This window comes from Patagioenas fasciata, chromosome 5 (genome assembly GCF_037038585.1).
Source record: "Patagioenas fasciata isolate bPatFas1 chromosome 5, bPatFas1.hap1, whole genome shotgun sequence".
NCBI classification, from domain to species: domain Eukaryota; kingdom Metazoa; phylum Chordata; class Aves; order Columbiformes; family Columbidae; genus Patagioenas; species Patagioenas fasciata.
The window spans coordinates 12,976,269-12,985,286 of NC_092524.1; positions in this window are offsets into that span (position 1 = coordinate 12,976,269).

Sequence of the window (9,018 nt, forward strand, 5' to 3'; positions counted from 1 at the left end):
AATCACCTCCCTTGCCCTGCTGGCCATGCTTCTTTTGACGCGGTCCAAGATAGGGTTGGCTTTTTGGGCTGTGAGCGCACATTGCTGGATCATGTCCAGCTTTTCATCCACAGGTACCCCCAAGTCCTTATCCGCAAGGCTGCTCTCAGTCGCTTCATCCCCCAGCCTGTCTTGATATCTGGGGTTGCCTTGACCCAGGTGCAGGACCTTGCACTTGGCCTTGTTGAACCTCACAAGGTTCCCAACGGCCCACTTCTTGAGTTTTTCCAGGTCCTTCTGGATGGCATCCCGTCCCTCAGGCATGTCAACTGCTCCAATCAACTTGGAGTACTCCGCAAATTTGCTGAGGAAGCACTCAATCCCATTGTCTGTGTTGCTGATGAAGATATTAAACAGTACTGCTCCCAATATGGACCCTGAGGAACATCACTGATCTCCATCTGGACACTGAGCCACTGACCACTGCCCTCTGGATGTGACCATCCAGCCAGTTCCTCATCCACCAAACAGTCCATCCACCAAATCCATACCTCTCCAGTTTGGAGAAGGGTGTTGTGGGGGGCCATGTCAAAGGCCTTACTGAAGTCCAGATATTAATAGATGACATCCATAGCTCTTCCCTTGTCCACTGATGTAGTCACTCTACCACAAAAGGCCACTAGGTTGGTCAGGCAAGACTTGCCCTTGGTGAAGCCATGCTGACTGTCTCAAGCCACCTCCCTGTCCTCCATGTGCCATAGCTTCTAGGAGGATCTGCTCCATGATCTTCCCAGGCACAGAGGTGAGGCTCACAGGTACCTTTCACTAGATCAGGTTCCCAAAGCCCCAGCCAGCCTGACCTTGAACACTTGCAGGGATGGGGCATCCACAGCTTCTCTGGACAGCCTGCTGCGGTGTCTTGCCACCCTCATGACCAGAGGCAGTTCTGTGTCTTCTTCAGCGCCTTGGCCCCTCACCATCTCAAAGGTCCTGGGCTGGGCCCACACCCAACACATCAGTGTCTTTCCTGGACTGGGGAAACCAGGAGGTGGGTGCAGACACCAAAGTACCTAACAAGAGAGGAGGAAAGGACCTTTACTGTTATTTTCATGGTTTACTGGTGTGGGTTTGTTTCGGTGGACGGGGCGGGAAGAAGGGCTCACACCACCTGTGGCAATCAACACAATAATTGTTGATGCTGGAAGATGAAACGAGTGAGCCTGCAGGATGGTCAGGCACAGAGGCTGGGCTTCCCAGGTAACGGCAGGTGTTGGACTGTGTTGGTGGCATCATGTGTAGTAGTGTCAGCGGAGCTGTGCTGGAGGTGGATTCACTTCCATCTGTTTTTCTCGATCTGTGAGTGGACCCACCTCCATGGGCTCCACACCACAAGCCACATGGCAGAAAACAGCAACCAAGCTTTTGTACAGAACTTTTCACCAACAGATCCCAGAACACTTCACAAGGGTGGCAGCGTATCTCCACAACTGTGAAACTGAGGCCGTAAGGTGATTTCCTGGACATATGCAAAAATTGCAGAAACCCATTTCATTCTCAAAACCTTCTCCCATGTACCATCCATTAAATACCACTGTAAAAATCAGTTACAAGCTTTAGAAAACATGGTTGCCCCAATTGCAAACCCAAATCATCTCCCAGAAATCTACTAATGCAGAAATACATTGGTAACAAAAAAACCAAAAGTTAAACAAGATTTGCAGCTTCATTATTCATATGCTTTAATATGTATAACTAATTTACGCTTCCAGAAATATAAGTACATATTTGGTAGGGCTTGTAGCTTCATGCTCTACAGTAACACTTGAGGAATTAGCTGGAACACACACAATTCCTGATTTTTCACTTAATTAACAAATGCATTCCATAGTCTCACATGATCTGTATTTTCCATAAATAATAAGCTTAACTGATTAACTGATAAATGTCTTCATCTGCTTTTAGCATCTGCACGCTGCAGGAACAGGTTTCTTTGGCATTCCACACCTCTCTCACAGTGACAGTGTTTCTACGGTAACGTTCACATTTATTAAGGCTGGATATAGTATCACTGCTGAACTTGTGTGCCTGAAGTGTAAGTGAGAACAGGCGTAGGAAAAAACACCTGTTCTTACGTATGGAGTAGTCATACAAACCCTGGAATAATTATATCTCTTGTTAAAGATGCATTGACATGGTGTTACAGGTTTTAAAATACAAACACTAAAGTATTGACGTGTCAAACACCTTAAGGTTTTAACAGCTTATTTTCTTGCACCTTTATAAAATCAAGTTTGATATGGCATTTAAAAAAAACCATCTCATATGGAATCCAAGGCAATTCCTGCTAATCTGAGTAAGAGGTGAATCAGTTTTCTATGATGGAAATATTTATATTGTATATGTAAGCCGTAAGAAGCAAAATTTCAGTGTTGTAAATCACCTTGTTGGTCTCAGTACACCAGAAAGTCAGGAGGATATAGCCACTTGTACCACAGGACAGCACAGAACAGCACAGGGAGCCAGCTACTGTACTTGGGGTGAAATTGCCCTTCTGAGACAACCTCTACCCAGTCTATGTTGGATGAGCCAAAAAAGCAGAAATGCTCCTACAACAGGGTTTTTACTGCCAGGCAGGTGCTACCTGAGCAGTTGAACACACATCTGAACGCAGCCTGGTAACTGGGGAAGACTGGGTTTACAGAAACGGGGGTTTGGGGAGCAGGTGCAGCCCGTGGGGCTCTCCCCGGTCACACGAGTAGGAGCTTGCAGACAGTCCAAATCAGCCGGCAACACGTGCTTTGCTGCACGTGCCACCAGTTGCAGAGTCAAGTGGCCTCTTTTCCTCCACCTACCTGAAGTACGAATGAAGGGTGAGCAACAGGATCCTTGAGGATGGCAACATTGCGAAGAACCATAGCTACTTCAGAATAAGAATCAAATCAACTGGGACACTTGCCTTCCAGGCTGGTATCAGATCTGTGCACAACACACAATAAATTAAGTGGACCACTTCAAGTTGCAGTTTTCAGATATTAGAATGTTGTAAACAAACAGAGATGTTGCTTAAGACCTAATATATCGAAGCCTGGAGCATAACTCCCATCTGGTATAAAGAACTGTACATTTGGTCTTTGTGACAGGATGTCTCATCATGTACGGTGGCCTCCTGCTGACAGGCATTGAACAGCCTGAGAGAGCTCAGAGATAATGCCCAGAGCAGGCAGACACTTCTCTGCCAGCAGCCGCTGGATGAGGTAGGAACGACACACATAATGGTTGAAGTGAAGCTCAGACACCAACATGGAGATCAGCTCAGATTTGGTCTGATCTGTTGCCATTCTACTCCCACGCACTCAGGCTCACCCAGGAATGAAGGTGGCACCAGGTGCTGGTCCCAGGTGCTCCCCACACACAGACCTGGCTGCTGGGGGTCCTCACAAGCGAAACACTGGGGCAGTGCCCTGGTTCACAGCTTCACCGTGGGTCCCACCAGGAGGAACACTGCTTTAAGCTGGGGTCTTGGACTAGATGATCTTTGAGGTCCCTTCCAGTCCTTAACATTCTGTGATGTTCAAGGGCATACCACAGAATCACAGAATGTTAGGGATTGGAAGGGACCTCGAAAGATCATCCAGTCCAATCCCCCTGCCGGAGCAGGAAGACCTAGATGAGGTTACACAGGACTACACAAGATTATAGCTACAGACGCAAAGTAGATTCACCCAAAAACTGTGCACTACATTATTAAAACAGATGAACCCAGCAGGTTGCCATTGTGCCTGAAGGTCCCACACTCTTGTTTTACAGGTTAAAAGAGTTAGTAGCCTGCAATAAGCTGGGGACCTCTGAAGTGACAGTGCCATCCTCCAGAGTTTGAAGCGGTTTATACACACCTGCACCATTCACTCGCTATTCCTGGCCTCAGAAAAGAATTTACTGCTAAATGATACACGATTCTGCAGATGAACAACCCTTCTGTGTGTTTCAGTAGGCACAGCTCAAAGAGGAAACTGGCCCACAGGCACCACTAAAGTCAATGGATATTGGAAAGAATGACAGAATTTCATCTGAAAAACAATTAAATGCAGGGATGCCTACGCAACACGTCATGTTAGTTTTGGACAGGACAGTACATGAGATCTGCAGTTGTCAGTAAGAAGGAAAAAAGTAAAAGGCATAGAGAATCTCATCTAGAGTGAAGTTTCTACACATTATTAAAATTTTCGTGCATTCTCATATAAAGTATAGCTTTAGGACAACTCAGTGAAAATAATTCTTTTGTCTTGTGTCTGAATATGAGTGACAGCAAAGTTATTCTAAAAGATCAGATTAAAAACTTATTGCTGCATTTTGAAATTCAAATTATCATTTCTTTAAAAGAAAATGGTTTGCCAGCCTTTCTAAATATGGAAGCTAGATGGTATCTCCAAACTTTGGAATTAAATAAAATGAGAAACATAATAAAATCCTTACAACTCTTTATGGTATTGTAAGGCCTTAGAAAAATAAGAGACCACGTTTTTAATATAAAGTTGTTGGTGTTACCACCTGTCGTAAAATACTAGACCTTTGATCAGGTGTTGCAGGGAAAACACGAAACGTCAAACCCGAAAAGTACAATGAATGAGATGTAGGAACAGTGAGATCCACTAACTCTGCTCTTACGCTGGGGCCTGGATAACAACAGACTTATTTTGTTCTGCTTCCCCTCAATGAAATTCCAGTGAAAGAAAGATCAAAATTGGACTCACAAGCCACAGAAGCTGCAGATCTTGTACCTATGTAAAATAACTGGTTTTGACGACATTCAAATTCATATAACTCAACTATAAAATATCTACAAACTATAGCTATAAGAATTATGCTGAATAATAAGAATTAGCAACTTCATTCTATTCTTGGCAATTGTGGATCATTCTGATGAAATTCACTGCACTGATGCAATCAAAAATGAGATATAGAGTTTAGAAAAGGTTACAATTACAAGATACAGAATATACAAAAAAATCAGGAGAAATATCTACTGAAATAAGATGGATATTTATGGCTTTGTCCAAACACAAAATTGTCTAAATTACAACTGTACAGGCAAATTCACAGCTGGAATTTCCTGTATTTCACCTAGAGCCCTTCCTTAACGAACACATTATCATGTTTTCCAAAAAGCAGATCCTCCCTAGGCCAGTTGCGTACAGCCAGATCTCTCTCATTATGCTTTAGAAAAGTAAAATCTCTAGAGAAAAAGTCAGTGTTGAAACCAATGTACTATATTAGTGATCTGAGCTGTCCGCATCACTGCGCACTGGTTATACACAGCTAGGCAACCTGAAAAATATACAAAAAAACAACTGAAAGTGATCCTGAAAGTGGGCCAAAATCACCCTGTACCACTTTCTGACAAAACCTGCACCACATCCTTTACTTTCTTCCACTTAACACTTAAAAAATATAAATAAAAATTTCTTATCAGTTGTGAGACAGCACCCCCTGGTGTAGCAACACAATATAAACTTATAAAATACGTTAATTCGTGACGAGGTGCAGCTAACTGACAGGCATTCCTCTGCGGGTTACCCAAGGTGTGGAATAACCAGCTGGGTCTTTCCTCAACACTCCAGCTGCAGCTCTGTGCCAAAAAGCACATGATACAGAGCAACCGCCCCTCACATGAGGCTTCACATCTCTGAGAGCTGTTAAAAGTTGTCTCTACAGAAACCACTTAAAAATCTTGTTAAAGCTCAGTATACAAACTATGTTCCCCCATGGCCTGATTTATTTTTGTTTTGTGTCACCTGCCTTCATGTCTTCTTGAGATGATCCCTTCCTCTCCCAGATAACTGAGAGTTGCCTATATCATGCCTGTCATCAGATAAACATTCCTGTTTCTCATGTTATCATCTAAATAGGACAGAAAAATATAAATCCTCATTGGGTCCTTAATAGTGAAATCTGGCCCCAATTCGCAGCAGCTCTATGTTAGGAGCAGAGGAGAAACCAGCCTCCTGCCTCATGCAATGACTTTCAAAACCTTTTAATGGAAAAGCAGCAAATTTTCTTGTTCCATTTACACCTACTGCCGATTGGTTCCCATTCTCATCCAAGCTTCTGAATTCAGAGTTGCGGAATAACTTTACTTTCCCAAGCATAGTGTGCACAATACATACTTACTGATGCTCAGAAAATAGGTTAATAACCTCCTGGTACAAAGCTTTGAACAATACAGCCTAGCTGCAGATTGACATGAGCTTTTCTAAAGTTTTGGTGCAATGAAAAAGCTCTAAGTGGATCCTAAAGTAGATTGTAGATCATAGAATCATTTCAGAGGGAAGGGACCAACCAAAAGTAGGATAGTCTGTGTAAGATATTCCTAGGTACATGCAGAACAGTTCATTAGTATCTAGGTAACATTTTGCACCCCATTAATGTTGATCAAACACTTCAACAGCAACTACTTCGGAGTTCCCATTCTCCTTAGAACAGCAATTTTTAAAGTAGTCAGTGGTGCATCTGTGGTTCTCAGCTCTACTATTTGCTCCTGACTGCTAATTCTCCTGGAAACCATGATGATGATACATCAACTTTCCTCCCATTTCCTTTCCCTGTAAGTGGTTGTGGTAGTTGTTGCAAGTACAGGTTTTTTAAGCAGTGACGGGCCCACCACTCTCAAGTAACACAACTTGAGAATCCTGTCTATGTACACAGGCAGACACAGAAAATCGTCAGTGTCTCTTTAGGGCACTAAAGCTACTTTTAGAAAAGGTGCTCTAAATCAAAATCAGTCTATTACCTGAGCTACCGAGCTAAAGCTTAGCCAAAACACAACAGAATATATATAAAAGCATAGAATTTCATTTCTGAAGTACAGACATGAAATATGCATCTAACTTTTTTTAGTGTTCAGGCTATTGGAAAAATACACACCACCAATGAAAACTTTTGCACAAGACCAGTTCTGCAGGAGAGCTATTAAAAAGCATGACAGGTGGAAAATGAATCCTGAAGTCATAGCGGCTTCTGCTGAACAAGTGTTCCCACATGTATGTTTCCCTGCATATAGTTGTGACAGCAAAAGATATCCTAAACCGAGTTAAACTAAGTGTCCCTCCCAGCTGACTAAGAGCCACATGAAATATGGCTATCTGCACATGTCAGGATGGCTTTCTGGTCTCCAACAAGGAGAGCAGATTGTGACTGAACCAGGGCTTGGATAACACATAACTGCAAGCCAATTCTGCTTCTCCAAAAACATCCTTTCCTTGGCTGTGGTCAGCAAATCCATCTCATTCACGTCAGCATACACACAGCTATGACTCAATCTCTGTTGGAGTCACAGTAATCACAGTGTCTTTGGAGTGATGTAACCATTCACTGGAGTCCCAGGATTCTCTTCTTTCTTGGTTTGGTTTAGAGTAACTGAAGAACAAAATGTCCCCCACACCCTCCCAAGCAGCAGACCAATGTCCATAGAATTCCACAGGAGAGTACATACAACCTACTCCTACTCCATCATCCCCCCCAAATTATGAAGTACTAAGCAGTTAAGATCACATTCTGATTGTCTCTACTATAGTGTTGTGAATCTGCTATAACTTCCCAGAAGGCAATCCAACTGCTGTGAGATCATGCAGAGATGTCGCTTCATTCTCAAGGCAGAGCTGCAGCTCCCACTGGTATCATGCAGTGCATGAGCTGGGGCTTTCAGTAGAAAGCAAAATAATGGCAGAACCAAAAAGAGACTTCAAAACACGCAAACCAAACAGGTCACTCAGCAAAACCATGCTGCACTATCTTACTGATTTACTGCCTTTAACATCTACTGGAGGACAAATCTGGATAACCTCCCACTATAGCAGGTAAATACTTTAAAAATCACAATGTCATAATACTGTCAACAGTATCTACTATTGATGCCTGAAACATACATTACTGTGACCTGTACATGCCACAGCTGTATTTGATGCTCAGAAAAGTGCACAAGGTAATCAGAGCCTTCAGAAGCTATTTTCTTTTTCTCTGCTCAAACTCCTGGCAACAGCCTTGCTTACTGAAGGTCTTTTCCTTTTTCTTACTGTATGTAATAAGCGTGAGGCATGTGCCTATGAAAAAATAGTAAAATAAACACACTGTAGCTTCGGAACTCACACATTTTCCAACCAGAGTATTTCACAGAAGATGTAGCCTTAGCACGTGTACGGGCTTGTCTGTACACTGGGGTACAGTAATGCAGACTTTGGTACTGTAACACACACCATGGTTTTGATGGCTAATGGCTTAAAAATTACTACTACCAGCAGACTCTTATTGATTTTATGATTTTTACATATTAAAAATTCAGAATTGTACAGCTGCATCAGTGCAAAGTGTTACCTGTTGACAGACCAGCGCCACTTTTTACTACTGGCAAACTATCTTCTTCTAGTACCTAAGCTTAAGAACAGGCTTGGAATGAAAACTGAACCTGATGCTTATAAGAACAGACCAAAGCTAGCTGACAAAAAAGTAGCATTGGGAGGAACATGTAATGAAATATTTATTTGAATGTCACTTATTAGTTCAGTTTTTGCATTGTACTTCTAGGGCTATCCTAGGATAGCCAGATAAAATACAGCACCCTAGACTCTTTCATTTCAGAATTTACATGTGTCCTCCTTCCTGTGCTTATTCAGAGTGGAAAACAGGTATCTTTATCACCAAGGCCTTAAATGTCTTGGGTACCCCGGTTCTTGTCTGTCCTACTGGAGCAGGACTCAGCTGTTCACCTTCAGCAGCAGGACTTTCTGCCAACTGGAAGAGTACTGTTGGCTCTGGGGACTCTTCTGTAGAATTGCTTGCTTGCAACAATCAAACAAATTCAGAATTAATGCTTAACAGATTCAGCTAAAAGTATTGTCAACCTAATGCTTCTGTTTTAATCTACTGCTAATTTACATAACATTAAGTAGCCAAATGGTGTTAACTCGCTTCCATGTCCTGGCCTGACCTCACAGTTCTGCCTTTTTCCACATTTCCTCAACTTGGTTCATTTCACTGCAAGACCAT